This window comes from Helicoverpa armigera, chromosome 8 (assembly GCF_030705265.1).
Source record: "Helicoverpa armigera isolate CAAS_96S chromosome 8, ASM3070526v1, whole genome shotgun sequence".
NCBI lineage: Eukaryota > Metazoa > Arthropoda > Insecta > Lepidoptera > Noctuidae > Helicoverpa > Helicoverpa armigera.
In genome coordinates, this window is record NC_087127.1 from 3582738 (window position 1) to 3604860 (window position 22123).

The 22123-nt window shown below is 35.9% G+C and overlaps 1 protein-coding gene across 1 annotated transcript in view; it reads right to left on the bottom strand.

Moving 5' to 3' along the window:
* LOC135117212 (hemicentin-1-like) overlaps positions 1-22123 on the bottom strand; it is a 475120-nt gene that overhangs the window by 334112 nt on the left and 118885 nt on the right. The gene's annotated exons all lie outside the window — the stretch shown is intronic.

Below are 22123 nucleotides of genomic sequence, written 5' to 3' on the forward strand. Positions count from 1 at the left end.
ACCCCAGCGGGGTCCAACAGGGTCAAGGCCTGCCTGGGCTGCGGGATTGTTCGAAAGAGTTACCGTGGCCCTGGTACATAAAAGGCCTACGACGAAACATAACTGTTTTTAGTTAGTAAGAGTCTGGCATTCCCTTACCGCTGCTGACCCAGGGAGGATACACTAGATGATTTTTGGCGTCGTTAAAAAATAGACTTTTTCTTAATTAGATTATAATAAATTATCAGGTAAGAGACCGTGTAATAATGATGCACTAAATGAATTATATAGAATGAGGAATATTCGGTAGGCATTTTCATTAAATACTAAAAACTACAAAATAAAAAAACGGTAAAAAAACTCTTAAGTTAAACGGTTTTATCTTATGTGCACTATTAATTTATTGTTTATTTACTAATCTATAAATTAACTGAAATCCAAGCCTAAATACGTAGATTCTAAAGAATACCGGTAACTTATATCGAAAATGTATACAGAGAGAGAAATGGGCATCTAGACTTGCGGGTGGTTTGGGCATGCCCAACGCCTATTATGTTCAGTTGAGGATTTTTAACTATTGTCAAATACAGAAAGATGCAGTTTAAATTCAAAAAGAATGGTTTGCGACGGGAAATTCCTAAAGATTTAATATAATGAGCAATACAAGAGGTATCAAAAGGTTCAAAAATAAAAATAGCAGCTGACAAATATGGAGTCCCTAGATCAAGTTGGCAACGGTACCTGAAACAATTCTATAAAGGATTTTTCGCGCAGATTTATAACCTCACAAATTTTCACTGACGAAGAAGAACAAAAATTTACAAATTATACATTACATGGTATGTCCAAGCCTCCCTACCATAGGGAGCATTGGACACTTTTGACTTAGTTTATAAAAAAATCGGTAAACAAACTTTTAAGTTAAACGGTTTTATCTTATGTGCACTGAAAACTAGAAAATAATAAATAGTTACTTACCTGTCAACCTACGTAGGTGTCCTGGTCATATTAGACTAAAATAAAAACGTGGGGCCCATTAACTATTGCTGTAGTACTCTCTTCTAGAGGTATATTAGGTGTGGATTCCATAGACTTACTATAATCGTAACTGGAGATTTTGACAATCAATCATTAATAATAGAAAATGCACATACCTTTCATTAGTTTTCTCTTTATAACGATCCGAAACCGCAACAAAATATTTAAGTACTTTTACGAGTGTTTGTTCTTGACGCCGAGGCCGCGACAGTCGCGCGCGACCGACGAATTTCGTGAGCCGCTCGCGGCCGTACGCTTCTCAACATGGTCTAGCGCTTAATAACATCTATAGAATTTTAGTAAAACCAGAATTAAATTGTTGACAATGCCGCGAGCAGCTTACGAAATTCGTCGGCCGCGCGCGACTGTCACGGGCCTCGGCAACGGTGCCATACATTTTCATAGGTTGACTATTGTCGCGTCCACGGAATTCTACCTTTAGAACGAATGCGAAGTGAGAGTGATGTCGAAGTGAAATGTGAGATTTTATAGAATCGACGTACAGGTGAAAAGAAACGAAGGCCACGCAAACACAAAACTATGAAAAAGAAAATGTTATTGTGCATGTATAAATAGAACCAGTTTATCTTTACTGATGACATATTTAAGTTAAATTAATTTCGAGTGCAATAAAGATCTTAAGTACATACAATAAAATTAAAAAAAGAAAATACATGTTTACACTATAGATATCTACTAGCTGTTGCCCGCAACTTCGTCTGCGTAGGCAATATAGAATAGTCAAAATACTACTTTTCCCGTAGGTGCATTCTTTCACGTGATAGTATAATTAGGATTAGCACTTAGCAGTCGCATAGATTCATTGATCAAGGTTGTGTTGTGGATGTGACCATTTATCTAAACAAAAGAAGTAAAGTTTGTGACGTTGTGAATATCTCTGGATCTAGTCAGCCAATTTGGAAAATTATTACGTATGGTGCGTAAGTAATTTTCACAGGAAACAGTTATAATCTATGTCTATATGCTTTGAGTCTGACAAAGCTGTCATTTGTGCATTCTTTCACGTGATAGTATAATTAGGATTAGCACTTAGCAGTCGCATAGATTCATTGATCAAGGTTGTGTTGTGGATGTGACCATTTATCTAAACAAAGGAAGTAAAGTTTGTGACGTTGTGAATATCTCTGGATCTAGTCAGCCAATTTGGAAAATTATTACGTATGGTGCGTAAGTAATTTTCACAGGAAACAGTTATAATCTATGTCTATATGCTTTGAGTCTGACAAAGCTGTCATTTGTACATTTTCTGCAGCTGCTGCGACTAATCAGAAGCCAGAAATTCTGTCAGTTTCACCATGGATATCGTCTTGTGTAGTGAGACTGGATTGAAGATAGGTAGATAGGTAGTCGCTCCAAGCAAAATATTGGTACTCAAACAGATTCGGTGACTGGAAGGCAACACCAACATAGTTGGGGAATAGCTGGATGGATGATAAAATGAGTCATCATCATCAGCAGGCGCATAGGGTAGGATAGTTTCACTTACTCACTATGGTAAGGCTGACCCCACATTAGGCGTGCGCGATCCTCGGGCGTGTGAGTAGCGCGGGCGTCGCGAGCGCGCTGCGTAAACGTCGCGTTTTGCTGCCCTGCGGCATGTGTGAAGAGTGCAAGCGACGCGCTCGCGGCGAGCACGCGGCGCTCGAGTTGCGTTCTTACCCCCTTCGCCCGCTATCCCCGCCGCCCGCTAAACGCCTTAGCAGTTAAACGTCAAGGAGAGCAGCGCGTGCGCGACGCGAGCGCGCTGCAAATGCCGCAGGGCAGCAAAACGCGACGCACACGCCCGAGGATCGCGCACGCCTAATGTGGTGGCCTAAGCCGGGACTCCACCGAAATGTTTGCATTAGTTCACGAATAGGCAAAATGTACGTATCTGTGAGAGTCCACTTCATGTGTTCGTACTTGAAACCTGCAGTTTTGCCAAGATTTTCAAAATGTACGCTCGCAATTTGTCATTTCTTGGTGGAGCCAGCAAATCAAAAGAAACAGAAGTGTTGTGTACTGTGCGTCACTCACACCGGGAAAATTTCGCTCTTGCGGAGGACGTTTATATACCATATTTTGTGTCACACAGGACGACAGTAAGTATCCACCGAAACACTTTCAAAGATCTGATAAACGAACAAATCAGACCTGACTTGGTCACCTGGGGCCAATCAGAGCTCTATGAAGCGATCATATGCTTTGGCTCCTACTGTTATTGTGGTTTCTGAAAATTTATTCACCTCATTCAACGATGAATGTAATTCTGATGGTACTATTAAGAACACTTACTTAGCGCAGAAGCTGACGTTGGCAGGTCGACTCTTTTGACTTCTCGAATAGGATACCATTGGTTTTTGTGCAATGCACACCTGCAATGCATGCCGGATTAGGATAGGATACAGGTGGATAGGATTTGTAACAGAAAACAATTCTGTCTTTGTGATTGAATGACATCAAACGTAGTTTTATATAAAAAGTGTTTTTTTAGATTTGGCTCGGGTCTTACTGAGACTGTTCGTAATCGTGACCAGTGTATTTGCGATCAGAAGTTGAAAGTAAGCATGTCTCTGGTATGCGACGCGCAATTTGTGCGTTTTCAGACGCATAAAGCATTTTACGTGTGTATTGCATTAAATCGAGAAAGCTCCCATTTTTTATCTGCACTTTGTATCTGGGCTTGTTCTTAAAGCTACAGAATCCTACATTACCTACCTACCTCACGCTTAGCACACGCTCACGCAGATCCTCCTTTCTTCTAGGATTAAGTTTACATATTTTGCATCAGAAAAAATAATTAAGGTCTACTTAATACTACTCACTCAAAGTAATTTGTTTTAAGGCCACCACAAGTGGAAGATTCTGTAACTTTAAATGATAATTAATTGTTCCACTAAAGTCATCATTTTTGACATAATGTTCAAAAAAATAATTTTGATGGCACCGTTTTAAATTTGGCTGAGAACTATTCATTTTCCTTTCATCAAGGTAATAATTATAATTTTATTTTGATGTGGCACGGCAAACTGACAAACACTATTGAAATGTCTATCGAAAAATTACACTACGTGTTAAAATATGGTGAATTACGGAAAATACACAACTCCATCTGTTGAAATAATAATCCTCTATAAAGAATGTATGGTAATTTATTGTCATTTACCACCTCGCTCCTTTGAAAAATTTGATGTATTTTATTTAACACAGATTACCACAGATGGAGTGAGTAATTCTTCCGAAGTTACTTATGAAGGTGTGATTTTCTGTGTAAAGGTTAATAATAGGCCGATCAACTAATATAAGTACAACATTCAAATGTACAGTTTTGACAAACAGATTGCGTGTCGTAATATTTTACATCTTGAATTCACAAAATTATCATATCTTTTGATAGAGTGAATCGATTTCGATGAAACAAAAACTAAGTAATACCCCAAGTTACGTAGAATTTTTGTATATAAGCATTGTCTGCATTGAATTCGTAGATTTTACGTGAATCCCGAACAAACAAACAGATAAACAGACAAACAGACAAAAATGACAAAAATGATGGAAATGGGTTCTGTTAGTTATCCTTTAACATGCTGGCTATTTTTTTTTGTCAATTTCTTCAATGTGCAAAAATTACTTTTCTACAGATTTATTATATGTATAGATATAGATTTTACTTCTCTGTACAAATTGCCGTCATAATCTTTACGTTAGCCATTGTTGAAACGCCTAGCCGTTGCTTCATAGCAACACGTTTCCGACGGCCTAATGAAGTACGTAATTTTTAAGCAGGCGCATTAATGCACCGTTGTCGTCACTTGCTTGTCATGCATTGTACTGTGTGCACCAAAATTATATTTCTCCGTTGTTTGAGTATTTATACAGTTCTTTTATTCCTGCAAGACCTCGTAATCCTCAACGTGGCCCATTACGAGCAGGATATATGAAGATCAGCGCTTAAAATTGAAGGAAGAAATAATTAAGGATCGTCAATTAGCCGGGCGTGACAATTAGCCGGCGTGACTTGCAGGTTTTTTGCAGGACAATTATTTGGACTGATCTCAAGCAACTTAATTGCGGTGTATTGCATTTATTGTTATTAATATCATCACCCAACACTCAGGTAATATAAATAAAAGTATATCGTCAAGAAATATCACAGGTTAGTGTATTTTATTTGTATTATATTACATTAGTGCATTGTGTTGGATTGAAATAATTTGGTACTTTGTTACATTGTGATTAGTATTTTTTACCCGACTGCCAAAGAAGGAGGGTAATGTTTTTTAACAGTAAAAGTTTAAATTTATGTTTATAATAGTATAGTTAGCTATTTGCTACATTATTTAAACTTTATTTATACAAAACTGTAACTAATTCACATAATTATTTTTAATGTTAGTAGGTACCTTGACATAATCCACATAGTTTTGAGTGTTAGATATTAATGCAAGTCATTGTTAAATATCAATTAACTTAATGTTATTTGAGTTACTTTCAATTGGTGTATTTAATTAGAATAGTGTTTATCAATTTATTTGCTTCGTTAATTGGTTTGCAGTAAAGTTTTATAACATAACATTGTGAGTAGGTAACTGAACATATTGCATCATTAACTATAACTTAAAGTTAACGAACGTTAAATCATAGTTAGTTAAATTACATTGTGTTTGTTGTTGGTTTAGTAATTATTAACTGTACAAATTTCAAAGCTTTTAGAAGCGTCTCAAGTACTTATTGTTCATAGTTAAATAGTATTCCTGTATCAATTCCAGGTTGAATACACTTGTCTCCCAGCATGTCCGAGGAAAGGGAATTAGTCAAGAAGCGAGGAAGCTTCAAAGGTCGATTGACGGCTTTCGTTAACTTTCTGGATTCACTCAAGGACAGAACCCTAACCAGTTGTGACACGGCTGAGCTGCAGTTGCGCATAGGCAAGATGGAGTCGTTGTATGAGCAGTATGATGAGGTACAATTACGTCTGGAATGCATTGTCGAGGACATTAAACTACAATTTTCCGAACGTGCCGATTTTGAGTCTCTTTATTATAAATCCTTGTCTAGGGCCCAGAATATTATCAGTGAATATAAAAAAGATAATGGGTCGATGGAAAGCTGTAAAAGTACTCACACTAATGTGCATAAGCCAGTTAAGTTGCCAACAATTCAGTTACCTAAGTTCAGCGGTTTATATACGAATTGGCTGGAATTCCGTGACACCTTTAGTAGTCTTGTCCATTGCAATGATAGCATTGACGATATTAATGAATTCCGCTACTTGAGAGCATCTCTTGAAGGGTCGGCTGCGGTAGTTATTAATTCTATTGAATGTTCCTCGAGTAATTATTCTGTGGCATGGCAGTTGTTATGTGATCGGTTTGATAACAGAAGATTACTCATACAAAATCATGTGTCTGCTTTATTTAATGTTCAAAGCATCGTAAAGGAATCTTCTGTTGTATTAAAGTCTTTAATTGATTTAATAAATAAAAACTTGCGAGCATTAGAGTCTTTAGGCGAGCCTGTTAAGCAGTGGGACACGTTATTTATTTACCCACCCAAAACAAAAATGTGAAAGACTGCCAAGTTCGATAATATGGGAATGCTTCGCCTATAAAAGAAGTGAGATCTGAATAAGTACCAAGTTCCATACACATACCTCAGTTAAAAATAGTTACTTTTTAATGATGTTACTTGGCAAGTTTTCATACACCTTGTTATAAACCTACTAAACGCAATGAATCAAGTATTTAATTTTCTATTAAAACTTGCCAAGTAATCATCATTAAAAAGTAACTATTTTTAACTGAGGTATGTGTATGGAACTTGGTACTTATTCAGATCTCACTTCTTTTATAGGCGAAGCATTCCCATATTATCGAACTTGGCAGTCTTTCACATTTTGTTTTGGGTGGGATTTCATTTATTTTGTAAGGTTGTTTATTTTATTTTTTTCTTATGATGAAGTTAGTTAAAGAAATGTCTCATTTATACTATTTTTTAGATTTTTTAATATGCACTATGTTTCTTACAAAGAAATGAACTAGATTAACTAAATGGACTAGATTTACCAACTGACTGACATGACATGTTATCATATATTATGTTCGTGGATCAAAGTTACACATTCGTTACTTTCGAAAGTGATTCACACTTGGCCGTTTTCAGATTTTTACTTTACTTTGACTAAATACAAACCTTTGTACCATTCGAAGATAATTATATTATATAAATATAGATAAATTTAGTTCGTTTTAGTTCCTTAGGGGTATACATTTACACCGGGTATAAAACACCTTCATTATTTTGAAACCGACTCACACTTGGCCATTTTCAGATTTTTTCCTTTACCTTGACATAAAGACCTACCTCCATGCCAAATTTCAAGTCAATACGACCATTGGAAGTGGTCTAGGTTTTTGATGAGTGAGTCAGTGAATAAGTGAATCAGTCAGTGAGTGTATAGTAAAAATAGCGATTTTCTGACGTCAATATCTCAAGACCTACAATAGGTATATTAATGAAATTTTGTATTTTAGATAAGTGAGGGGGTCTCAACAGATACTAGAAATTTGATATGCGTAAATAAAATAGATTTTGAGTTACAGGGGGGTCGATTTTGGCCCGAAATGGTTCGTGTAATATAACCCACGGCCGGTGTGTCGCTTTTTTTGCTCGAACTTGGCGGACACACTGCCGTGTGTCTAGATATTGTGACTTGCAAGCTTGATCAAAAGACCTATCGTGAGTGGGAAGAGTGCAAAGGTAAGTTAGATAAGGACAGCCCTGTAACATTCGACGACTTCATGAAATTCCTGCGTAATCGAGCTGATCTTATTGAAACCTTAGAATTATCACGCAATAATTGTTCCCAAACATCTAATAAATCATGTCCTAAGATAAAATCTATGGTAGCTACACAGTCTCTTAATCACAACTTAAATAACAACGAAATATCTCGCAAAGTGTGTCGTAATTGTAACAATGATCACTCGTTAAATAATTGTCCACAGTTTCTCGCACTCAGCAATGACGCTCGACTACAACTATTGCCCACCTTTAAGATTTGTTTTAACTGCTTTCGGTCCGGCCATTATGCCAATAAATGTAAAAAACCAGGTTGTAAACTATGCAAGCGCAGGCATAATACACTAGTTCACACCGATAGAAAATGCACTGAGGTGAATACAGTTAGTGCTAATTCAAATAACAAATAACAAATAAATAATAGTGCTAATTCAATAACAAATAACAAATAAATAATAGTGCTAATTCAATAACAAATAAAAAATAGCATCGATAAGGCCTCTGCAAGGGCTCGGCATTTCACCTGAAAGTCATTGTTATGGAGTAAAACTAATTAATTAATTTAGTCTTATAAATAAGCTTTCTTTTCTATATTTTTTAAATTATTTTTTGCTAACCTAAATGTATAAAAAAAGGCATCAAAGCTAACCCATGTTCAATGATGTGATTTTAGCACAATACATTACTACAATTCAACGCCACATTACTCGAAAGTTTTTGATATAAATGTATAAGTATTATACATTTTTGAAATGCTTATAATCTCCTCATAACGTTTCTTAAATAATATTATGTATAATAAATAAATAAATAAAAATTAACCAATAGTTTAAGATGGTATAATTTTCGGGTTACTTTTTTTTTATGAGACTTACCCGGTTGCCGCTGTTTGCCGATGTCGAGATATTTGTTGTATTACGATCTTTATACATTAGTTTACACAAGGAGAAAAAAAAAAGTTGCGCATACTTGCGCCTTTTCTGACACGGTGCCAAAACATATCGCGAGATAAAAAAAAAAAACCAATATGATTTTACTTCTCACATAATCATCTGTTATCTATTGTGTCAAATTGATAAAATGGTCATTACAGTGATGAGTATTATTAATAGTTATTTGTGGTTTTGATATAGTTTTGACCACCTTATATGATAAAATATGGTCACTTTATCTATTAGGGTCAAGTTAAAAACAGGTTATGGGAAGAATGCAATATTAGTTTCTTATCTTTTTGCACATAGCACTATTTAATTGGCCTATAAAAGAAAGGCGAACCCTGAAACATCCACAGTTGTTCGTCAGAAATTCAGTTGCTTTTAAAAAGCAGTTCAAACCTATTTTCAAATATTCACAGAAGTTATCTGATTTGAAAATAATGGGTGAATTTGTTTGTAGTAAACGAGAGTTGTGCAATTTGTTGATAAATGGGAATAATATAGAAGACTACTTGCATGAAAATTTCAATTTGTCACCAGACGATATGGCTACTGTGATCTCCTACATTCAAAGAAACTTGGTGTCTAAATGTAACGAACGCTGGAGAAATGCATCCCGGAAAAGAGAACGCTTTGAAAGTAAGAACGTCGACTGGTTAAATGGTGAATTTCGTGTTCCACTGGAGTGTCGAGTCACAGTTAATGACCCTAATACATCTGGAAGCAGTGCAGGTGGCAGACCATCGAAACCATACGAAGCATCTTCAGAAAAAACAAAGAAACGAAAAAACATGCAATTAATACAAGAATACGGATTGGAGTGTGTGCTCAATGCATATACTCAGGAGTTGCGGTCTATGAGTTAGACGGAGGAGGCCACAATTGTTAATATTATACGAACTGCGCCAAAAAATGATAAGAAAAAGTTTCTTAAATTCATAACTGAGAACCCTGAAGACGTTACACCTTTTACAAAGGAAGAACCACTACGGACATTTATTGACTTAGACCTTAACAAAGAACAGTATGGGAAACTTCGAGTTTGTTTGGCGAACAAAAACTGCTCTGTGTTTCCTTCTTATCCAACTTTAGCCGAAGCGAAGAAGATGTGTTACCCACCAGATTCGAGCATAACCATTACTAACATAAGTGCAAAAGTCAATCTGCAGGACCTATTGGATCATACTGTAGCTCGTATATTACTAATTGGTTCAGTTTACAAAAACGGTTTAAGACAGTTGAAACTATTCTGCAAATGGGGTTGTGACGGGTCATCAGGGCAAAGTGAATACAAGCAAGTTTTGCCCGAAGAAAGCGATTTCATATCAGATGCGAACCTTTTTATTGCTTCACTTGTACCCATTAAACTCATAGATGTGACAACTAATATCGTTATTTGGAAAAATGAAGCTTGCTCATCCGTAAGATATTGCCGACCTATATTAATAGAATTTGCCAAAGAAACTCCTGAAAAAACCGCGTCTGTTGTGGCTGATATCAAAAATCAAATTAAAAACCTGTCCCCTTCCATGATAAATAAGAATGGTGAAGTAATTGAAATTACTCATGACCTATTTTTAACCATGATTGATGGTAAAGTAGCACAAGTTTTAACTGAAACTCCTTCGAGCGCTTCTTGTACAATTTGTGGTGCTACTCCTCGGCAAATGAATAACTTAGAGGCAGTTAGGACACGAGATGTGAATGAAAGTTCATTTCAATATGGACTGTCAACACTACACGCTTGGATTAGAAGCAAGGAGATGATTTTACACATTTCCTATAACTTGTCTTTCCAAAAGTGGTCAGCCACTACACCAGAAAATAAAAAAAACAAAGACGAAAAGAAAAAACTGGTACAAAAGCGGTTTAGGGAGGAAATGTGACTGCATATCGATAAACCTCGACAAGGCACTGGAAATAGTAATGATGGAAACACAGCTCGGAGATTTTTTCAGAATTACTCTTGCTCTGCAGACATTACAGGTGTAGACGTAGAACTTATAAAACGAATGTACATTATACTACAAACTATGTCATCTGGAATGGCTATTGATTCAAAAAAGTTCGGTGAATACGCATATAGTACCGCCCAACTGTACGTAAATATTTATAATTGGTATTATATTCCTTCCTCCGTACATAAAATACTTATTCACGGAGAAAAAATCATTGAGTACTATGCTATTTTACCTATCGGACAATTGTCCGAAGACGCTCAAGAATCCCGCAACAAGGATTACAAAAAGTTTAGACTTCATCATTCTAGAAAGTGTTCAAGAGCGGCTACCAATACAGACGTTTTCCATACCTTATTATACACTTCTGATCCATATATATCAAGTTTGAGAAATACCTCAGAAACAATATCGAAAGAACTTTTCGATGAAGCCAAGTAACTTCTTGCTGTCAACAAAAATCTGTAGGAGCTTGTTGAATTTTGTAAATTATTGTTTTCTCGTTAGACACTGTTTATACAATGATATTTAATTCTATTTAATGTAAGTAAATTACAAAAAAAAATTTTTTTCTTATAAATGCATGTATTTTGTTAAGTTTTATTTTTTAAATAAATTAATAAACATAATTTTTTAAATTATTTTTTTTTTATTAAACCTTGTACTTTCAAGTATATGTGTGCAAAATTACAGATCATTTAGTTTTGAAATAACTGAGATACGGAGTTTTGAGACGAAACATACGCGATTTTCCCATAGTGAGCCGGTGAAATAGATCGTTTACCTGAACCTTCGGTTGACGAAGAGTCATCGGAAGAGTATTAAGTCCTTTCGTCATTGAATGTTCAGATAAGTCTACTTCATAGGTTGCAAGTAAAGGACTTGGTTATATTGATTGTTTAATTGATACTGTGACTTAGTCTTTATTATTATTTGATTAGTAAGAAAGTTTATTACTAAAAAAGGGTTTAATTTATTTTCATCCCGTAGATTACCTTTGTAAAAACTCATTTTCTTATCTTTAAATTGATCACTTTAAATTGAACATCATCCTCCGAGCCTTTTCCCAATTATGTTGGGGTCGGCTTCCAGTCTAACCGGATTCAGCTGAGTACCAGTGCTTTACAAGAAGCGACTGCCTATCTGACCTCCTCAACCCAGTTGCCCGGGCAACCTGATACCCCTTGGTAAGACTGGTGTCAGACTTACTGGCTTCTGACTACCCGTAACGACTGCCAAGGATGTTCAATGACAGCCGGGACCTACAGTTTGACGTGCCATCCGAAACACAGTCATTGGTGTCTAAGATATTTTTGAAAGTACATACAAACTTAGAAAAGTTACATTGGTACTTGCCTGACCTGGAATCGAACCCGTGCCCTCATACTCGAGAGGTTGGTTCTTTGTCCACTAGGCCACCACGACTTTAAATTGAACGTAACGTACATAGTAAGTGTCATAATCCCACTAAAAGTCAACAGGTAAAACATGTTAAATGTATAAAAAATTCATTATTTAAGCGAATATCGTCAAAAAGTATCTATCCACTCAAGTAATTGATGTAAAATTCTGTAAGCTGTAACACAAAACTGAAATGAGACCTTGGAATCATCGAATCCAGAAGATAAAACATGTTTTTGAATTACAGGTAAAACATATTAATACCAAATATTAAAGAATAGCAAATCTTAAACAAAGGGTAGTTAGTGGAATATTTTGCTTACCCAGTTTTTTTATTAATGAGTTTGACATAGGTCAATTTTAAGCTTAAACTTTAAAATGTCATTTACTCGAATTGACAGACTCTGCACTTATTACTTTTACCCGTAAGCAGACGATATGTATACAGGGTTACTGGTAAGTAGACCGCATCCTTTCATGAGGTGATAGTATAGGTCAATACGGACAAATTTGACCATGGGATACACTGGGCAAAAGTTAACCCGTTTCAAGATAATCGAATTTCGAGATCTTTTCTTAACAAGTCATCTAGGTACACGTATTTTTTATTATTAGTTAAAAGTCTCGTTTTTGCGGATTTGTGGGTGTTTTGTGCCTTTTGGATAGCTAGATAAATGTAGATGTTTTTTAAGTATTCTGCACAAAAAAATGAAAAGTAATATTTTTGAGAAAATAGCTACAAAAAAATACGTATTGACCTGTACTATCACCTCATGAAAGGATGCGGTCTACTTACAAGTAACCCTGTATACATATCGTGAATGAAAAAAACTTTTTCATCCCACCATCTCGGAAAGAGTAGTTTTACCCTTTGATATCTGAGCGCAAAAGCCGTTTTTATCCTCTAGAGCGGCAAAGTGATTTGAATTTAGAACATCGTGTGCAATACTCCATTTGTGACAATCTTGATAAAACTTTTCAAACAAATCGATACCTCCCACGTAAGTTGTTGTAACCCACAATATGCATGTTTTACGTTTTTTAAACCAAACCGCCTATTTTTGCCTACTATATGCGTTAAGAGTAAAAAAAAAAAAAAAAAAATTTTTTTAAGTATATTTACCAGACGTATTAAGTTGTATCATGATTACAACGGCGGCGTGTAACATTGTATCTACCTCCGCAACGGTTTACGCGGGCGAGAGCGCGGGGTGCGTTGCGCGCTCGCGCCGCGTATGTATGACATGCGACAGTTCACGCCGGACTTCATGAAGAGTGGAGGTCGCGCGCCTATGATCGTCGATTTTTACGTAATTAATAATTTATAACGATATTTTAGAATTATGTAGTTTTATAACGACAACAACCTAAACTGTTTTAAAGATTACTTACAACAACTTACGTCGCTTAGAAGATACCAAATCAGCGTTGTATAATCACATACAACACTTTACGTTGTTGAATAATAACAAATTATATGTGAAGTAATACATACAACAGTTTACGTCTGAATTACATACACAAATAATTATTGGATGTTGACATAGTATATTTTACGTTGCGAAGATATTTCTTTTTTTAATGACATACAACAATATAGGTAAAGGGCTATTGAATAACACCGTGGATTTTAGTCAGTACAAGTTGACAGTCCCTCCCGCTCTGCTCTGGATGCTTTTGATGATTTTACCACGCTCTAAAAATTTTTGATTTAAAGTTCTGATGATCATGGGCCGAATTTAGTTCAGTAATCAATAGATAATTATGAAATTGATACCATTACATTTTATTACAGATTCTCCGTTGCCAGTTACTTTTAATGAATCTGAGATGAATGAATTAGCGAATATGATATCAGATGTTGACATTTTTGAAAATCTGGAGTATTGGAATACTACCATAGATTAAGTTACTATTTTATCTGTGGTCGTCACCGTCACTATGACAGGAAGTATCTGTCATCCTTCCTTCTTCCGGTGAGCTTTGATAATGGCGTGCGTAGTAGATTATTATAATGTGCAGTAAAATAATTATAACGCTAATAAACATTCTGTCTGAATTATTGGGGCTTTCATTTAATCAACATTTCTAATAGGTTATGGGCCCAGGCCCATAATTCAGTCAGATGACACAGGATAGCGTAGGAAAGTACCTAATCAACAAGTAAGGTTACGGTCAAACACGTGTAAAAGGGTAAAAGGGGTAGGTTTATTTTTCAGCCAGAAACGAAAAGAAGAAAGCCAAAATAATGACAGCGTCGTGTTCCCATATACCGAAACTGGAAGACAATTTTGAGAATTGGCTCTTTAGAATCGAGATTCTACTAGATGAAAAGGGATTAAGAAAGGTAATAGAAAGCGGGAACGAGAAGAAAGCAAAAGAGGAAGAGTTCATCAAACAAGACTCGAAAGCACGCAATATAATAATACAAGGAATACCAGATAAGTATCTAGACTATGTTAAAAATGCATCAACCGCATATGACATGATTACCAAGCTCAAGAGTACGTTTCAAAGAAAATCTACACTCAGCAGCTTATGTCTCAAAAAACAACTGATAAACTTGAAATGCAGTAAGAATCAAAGTGTTCAGGATCATATAAATAAATTCGAAAAACTAGTTCAAGATATCGCCAGTCATGGAATCGTCATAGATGAGAAAGAGAAAGTATGTCAATTTCTATTAAGTATCGAACAAGCTTATCAACCCTTAGTCACAGCTCTTGAAATGTCAAACAGTGAATTGACTTTAGATTTTGTAAAAAGCAAATTACTGGACGCAGAAATGAAAGAGAAATCTAATCAAGGTGTTACGAGAAAAACCAATGAGTATGTTTTTGAAAGCACTTCTCAAATAAAATGCTATAGTTGTGGAGAACCCAACCATTTTGCTCGAAATTGCCCAAAAAGAAATTTTCATCAGAGAGGCCGCGGAAGCTTCAGATCACGAGGCAGAGGCATGAGGCAGACTAGAAAACAAACTGCAAATATTGGAGAAGAGCATACCACTAACAAGGAAGTATCATTTGTAGCAGCGCAGGCCAACTCGGCAGAAAACACACAAAATCACATAAAAGAAGAAATAGAATTTGTGATAGACTCTGGTGCATCACACCATATGATATCTCACAACTTCCAGAAATATATGACAGATATACAGAAGATTCCTCGCATAAATATTAAAGTAGCAGATGGAAATACAATAGGAACAACTCTAAAAGGAAAATTAAAAGGAACTTCAAAAGAAGGACTAGAAATATCAATTCCAGATTGCCTTATTTTGGAGAAATTGTCTCACAACCTATTGTCAGTGAGAAAACTTAATGAAAAAGGTTTACAAGTGACATTTAGAAAAGAAACAGCATTAATAAGCAAAGGTAACATACATGTGCAAGGGCAAAGCAATGGAAAATTATATACAATGAAATTAGATTTAAATGTAAGAAAGACACATGCATTGATATCAGAAGACGAGAATCTTTGGCACAGAAGATTAGGACATTTAAACTATGGAGGGTTGAGAGTCCTTGATCTACCACTATCCAAGGTACGATGCAGCATTTGCATGGAAGCTAAAGCTACAAGATGTCCATTCAAGCCAATTCCTTTGCCAAGAACTAGAAAAATTGGTCAGCTAATATACTGTGATATAGGAGGACCTGTCACTCCCATCACTCATAAAGAAGAAAGATATTACTTAACAATCATAGATGACTACTCCCATTTTCTTGAAGTTCATTTACTACATTCCAAAGATGAAGCAAAATACTACATTATGAATTATATAAAAGTTATGAAGAACAATGGAAATAATGTACAGAGAATACGGACTGACAGAGGAACAGAATTTGTAAATGAGGAACTCAAGTCATTTTATGAAGAATATGGCATTAAACAAGAAACATCATGTGCATATACCCCACAACAAGTTTCAGTATGTGAACGCATGAATAGGACACTGGCAGATAAGGTGAGAGCAATGCTTTTGGAAACAAACTTACCTAAATACCTATGGGGTGAAGCTATAAGATGTGCGGCTTATACTATAAATAGGTCACCTACAAAAGCTCTCAAAGGAGACACACCAGCTAAATTGTGGTATGGCAAAAACAATTTGGATAAACTAAGAGTGTTTGGTGCAAAAGCATGGTGTACCATATTACCAAGACCCAACAAGTTGGAACCCAGAGCAAAATCAGTGAGAATGGTAGGATACTGTGGTTCAGGATATAGATTATGGGACCCAAAAACAAATGATATAATTGAATCACGAGATGTACGTTTTGATGAATCAAACTACAAATATGAAGAAAATGAGACAAATACTTACCCTTATATAGATGATGAAGAATCAACAGATATGGAAAACAATCAAGAGACAGAAACTGATCAGAATACAGAGGAGATCAGGGAAAGTACTGATCAAACTATGGAAAACACTCAAGAGACAGAAACTGATCAGAATACAGAGGAAATCAGACACACAAGAAGACATGTGAAATTACCGGCAAAGTATGATGACTATGATATGTCAAACATAGCATATGCACTAATGTCTGAAGACCCAGTCAGCTACAATGAGGCCATTAAACAAGAAGAATGGAAAGAAGCAATACAAAAAGAGTTAGAAGCACATAAAAAATTAAAGACATGGGAAGAAAGTGATCTACCAGAAGGACACAAGGCTATCGACACAAAATGGGTATTTCGGACTAAAGCAGACAACACCAAGAAAGCCAGATTAGTCGCAAAAGGTTTTCAGGAGGAAACTACTCAAAATGTATACGCACCAGTAGCAAGAATGACTACAGTAAGGTTATTCTTAAATAAAGCAGTTCAGGAAGAATTACCTATCAAACAGCTTGACTTACCTACAGCGTTTTTAAATGGAGAATTAAACTCAAACATATATATAAAGTACCCTGAAGGACTACAGAATAAGACAGAAGGAAAAGTTTTAAAGTTAAAGAAAGCTTTATATGGACTGAAAGAAGCTCCACGTTGTTGGAATGAAAAATTAAGCAAGTTCTTAACACAAAATGGACTAAAACAATCTCAGAGCGATTTCTGCTTATATACAGGACAAGATGTTTATATACTTATATTTGTGGACGATATATTAATAATTGGAAATGGACAAAATATTATACAGAAGCTAAAAGAACAATTTCAAGCTAAGCATATGGGAAATATAAATAAATTCTTGGGAATGGAAATAACTAAAACCAAAGATGGAATAAAAATAAAACAAACACAAATTATAGAGAAAATTTTATTGAAGTTTCATATGCAAGACTGTAAAGGATGCAATACACCTATGGAAGTTAACTTAAAAATAAATCAAAATGAAGAAGTACTGAATAACATTCCATATAGAGAACTCATCGGGTCACTCATGTATTTGGCTACAATTAGTCGTCCTGACATAGCCTATGCAACAGGATTCCTTAGTAGATATATGAATCATCCAACTTCAACACTGTGGACAGCCGCGAAGAGAATCTTGAGATACCTGAAACAAACAAAGCACAAAGGATTAGTATACAGAAGAGAAACTAATAATACATTACTAGCCTTTTCAGATTCTGATTGGGGAAGTGAACAAATGGATCGTAAGAGCGTCAGTGGAGTTGCAATATTTCATCGAGGCAGCCTGGTCAGCTGGACTTCCAAGAAGCAGACTTCAGTCGCATTGTCAACAGCAGAATCCGAATATATTGCAGCAGCTCTATCTGTAAGTGAAATTGTCTACATTAGAGAAGTGTTAAAAGACTTACATTGTGATAAAGACTTAACCTGTTCTTTGTTTATTGACAATCAAAGTACAATTAAAATGATAGAAAGCTATGAAAACAGTAAAAGATCCAAACATATTGATATAAAAGTTCATTTTATAAAAGACATAGTAAACAAAGGTTTAATTACATTGAAATATGTGTGTACTAATGAAAATAAAGCTGATATACTTACCAAATCATTGTCTCAAGTTAAACATAACTATTTTTGTGAAACACTTGGTTTATACGAAACGTAGATTATAAGATGTTCAAACATTGTTTGTATTTGTTGTTAATTTAGCATGTTTTGTATTACTTGGATATTTGTAACATGTTTTAGTAAACATTTTCTTTAAATATGGATGTAAGATTTAGAGAGGTTATATTTTTCTGTCAATGTCAAGTTAACCATTTTAAATGTCAAACGTCATAATGACAGATTGTAATGTTGCCATTTTTATAAAATAAGGATGTGTTCAATATCAAGTAAATTTTTTATTGTTTTGTATAAGATTGTAAGAAAAATTTAGACTTGATCTTGAGCGGGGGTATTGGAATACTACCATAGATTAAGTTACTATTTTATCTGTGGTCGTCACCGTCACTATGACAGGAAGTATCTGTCATCCTTCCTTCTTCCGGTGAGCTTTGATAATGGCGTGCGTAGTAGATTATTATAATGTGCAGTAAAATAATTATAACGCTAATAAACATTCTGTCTGAATTATTGGGGCTTTCATTTAATCAACATTTCTAATATGGAGATAACAAACACTACAAATTCTAATGACTCCGTAATTCTTGAAACAGCTCATCCTTCACCTACTTGTAGCATTAATCATTTGGACTATGATTGTGACAATAACTTCTGCCCGTACTACATAGAAAAAGAAAAGCCTTTTTCCCAATCATGTTGGGGTCGGCTTCCAGTCTAACCGGATTCAGCTGAGTACCAGTGCTTTACAAGAAGCGACTGTCTATCTGACCTCCTCAACCCAGTTACCCGGGCAACCCGATACCCCTTGGTTAGACTGGTGTCAGACTTACTGGCTTCTGACTACCCGTAACGACTGCCAAGGATGTTCAATGACAGCCGGGACCTACAGTTTTAACCTGCCATCCGAAACACAGTCCATGGTGTCTGAGATATACTTAGAAAGTACATACAAACTTAGAAAAGTTGCATTGGTACTTGCCTGACCCGCGCCTTTATACTTGAGAGGTTGGTCCTTTACCCACTAGGCCACCACGACTCCGACCACACGACGAGAACAAGAAAATTCATCAGTGTTGGATATTGTACCTCAACTATCACCAACAGCTACTTGCATAAAGTAGCTGTTCAACTCCACAAGCAAATAGTCCACCGTCCGTAATATCAAATAGTCCGCAATCTATAAACTTGATGGATCTTTGTAACAGTGGGCTTACCCCAGCTACATATCATGACTTCTTCAGGAGTCTGCCAGTTGTGGTAGCAACGCGTTCCGATAGTGAAACTTCTGATTCGGAGTAGTAGAGTTTCTTAAGTTTTTTTTATTATTATGTATGTCTTTGCCAGACCTCGGGACTAAAGAGTCCCGGATTTTTGGGAGGCGAACGTGGGGCCGAAGCCAACACGCTGAAGCCCTTTGAGACAACTTTAATGAATGGTGACACAAAACCGACGATTATCCCTGTATACACTATAGAAATGTACCCAAGGACAATCCCCGGTTCTGTGCTAAACTATTGCTAACTATGGATGAAAACTACTTGAGCTATTGTGATGGGATGCTAATAGACTAGGTTTGGGGAAACTACGGGAGCTATGGTACCTGCCGATGACAATGTATTAAATACATGTAAAAATGGCAGGTGGAGACTCGCCACCTCACTTACTGGGCCCCCGGGAATCAGTCGCTAAATCGCAACAAGAGGGCAACGGGTATTATTATTATCTTGTATGTCTCTACTCGACCACGGGACTACAAAGTCCCGGATTTTTGGAAGGCGAACGTGGGGCCGAAGCCAACACGCTGAAGCCTTTTTGAGACAACTTTAATGAAATGGCGACACAAAACCGACGATTATCCCTGTATACTATATAAAAACGTACCCAAAGACAATCCCCGGTTCTGTGCTAAACTATTGCTAAATATGGAATAAAACTACTAGGGCTATTGTGATGGGATGCTAATGTAATGGACTGGGAATGGGGATAACTATGGGAACTATGGCACCTGCCGTTTTGTATACGTAAAAATGGGAGGTGCAGACTCGCCAACTCACTTACAGGGCCCCCGGGAATCAGTCGCTAAATGGTAACAAGAGGGCAACAGTTACATGAGCGGCTGAAGGGTGAGGATACCTCGGCGGACTTTAAACGCAGATCACGCGCTCCCTGTGGGTCCAGCATCACCGGCCCACTCGCCACTTACCACGAGGCACCTACCCTCCGAGCAGAGCTGCTAACCCACCCTGCTCTAGCGAGGCGGGAGACCTATCCCCCGCCATGCTTCACTCCGGCAGGCCGCAGATGGGGGACAGTATACTCTCCCTGGAGCATTCGGATATATAGCCCCGCGGGTTCGCTACTCCCCGTCATCCGCCTCTACAGTCAGTACTATTCTTATTTTAATACTTCGTTTTCAATTTATTTATTTTTTAATGTTTAAAGACTGTTGTGACAGGATGTATCACACAGTATTTCATCGATACCTTATTTATTTTTATGTTTAAGTAACTTTAACGTAATATAGGTATCAAAGTTTTAATAAATAAAAGACTGGAATAATTAATCTTACTAATAATTAACCTAGAATCTTGATTGTTATTTGATGTCAGAAGAAACTGTTTTTTTTAGATTTTTTAATTATGTTGCATTGTTACTATTTCAGAGTTACTTAAGAGGATTAAATATGGTTTTTTACTAAGCCCTAATTATATGGAACTACACATACTGCCACAAAATATTAAATTTATATCAACGTACACTATAGTATTTAGCACATACAGTTAAATGCAAATATTGTTTTCCGCTGTAAATGGTTGTAAGTATCCTGTACAACATTTATGTAAGGTAACACTACAGTCTAGAATGTTGTATGAACAAAATCTCAAAAACTACAACTATTGAACAAAAAAATCGTAGGCAAACATTGAAAGCACTTTAAAATATATGTGTATGCAAAATTTGAAAAGAATATATTGAAGCAAGACTATTTGACGCGAGTGTCAATCTTTAAAACGCTGTAGTGTAAAATTACAATTTTGAAGATACAACAACTTACGTGGGAGGTATCGAAATACAGTATATTAAACAAATAAAATACTGCTTAAAATAATTATTAAATTCATTCAGTAATTTTTATTATTGTTTTTACATAGATTTTTAACCTCGTTTCAATTTTAAACTGAGTTTTCAAATAAATGAAGTTTAATAGGTACTTCTTTTTAATTTGATACTCATATGTGCGCGCCATTTTGTTTTTTTGCATTTAGTAATTTCCTCGATGGGGTGGGATGAAAAGTTACGTGTTGCACTCGAGCGCAAAGATTTTTCACCTTGTGCTCTTTTGATTCCCTCGCTATCGCTCAGGATTCTAATTATTACGCTACGCTCGTGTTTCAATTTTAGAATCCTTCGCTTGCTCGGTCATCAAAATTGAGCCCGCGGTTAAAAAGCAACTTTGCACTCTTGTATAACAAATAACTATTAATTCCCAAGTTCTAAAAATCTAGGAATTTACAAAGGGGTTTGTCTATCATATTATCCCAAAACACGAAGTTTTATAAGCGGTACGAAAGTCTAATACAAGCCTGCCGCTCGCCTTTGGCTTTCCGGGATTTTTTTGTTATTTCAAATATCTATTTTGAGTGGATTATTAAGTTACGCGATCTAGTGATTCTATGTACGATTTTAGCCACTGGCCAACTCTCCCGTACGGCCATCTATTCCGGAATTACCCTAATCAAATTCTATTCATTTGGTTATTCCGATTTTCCTTGTTGTGGTCAGTTCATGTTAGATAAAAAATGTAGTGTAAGTATGCAAATTTTACCTACAGCACTACGCAAGGGCTTCCACCTCAGTGAATAATGTAATTATTTATTTACATAGAATTTTACATTAGACAATAATATATGAATTTTCATTACATTTTAAATCTACATATTTAAAAATAAAATGGAAATATTTAATCTATGTATAAAAAAAAACTCATCTGCTACGCTGTCAGCGCGGATCGTGCCC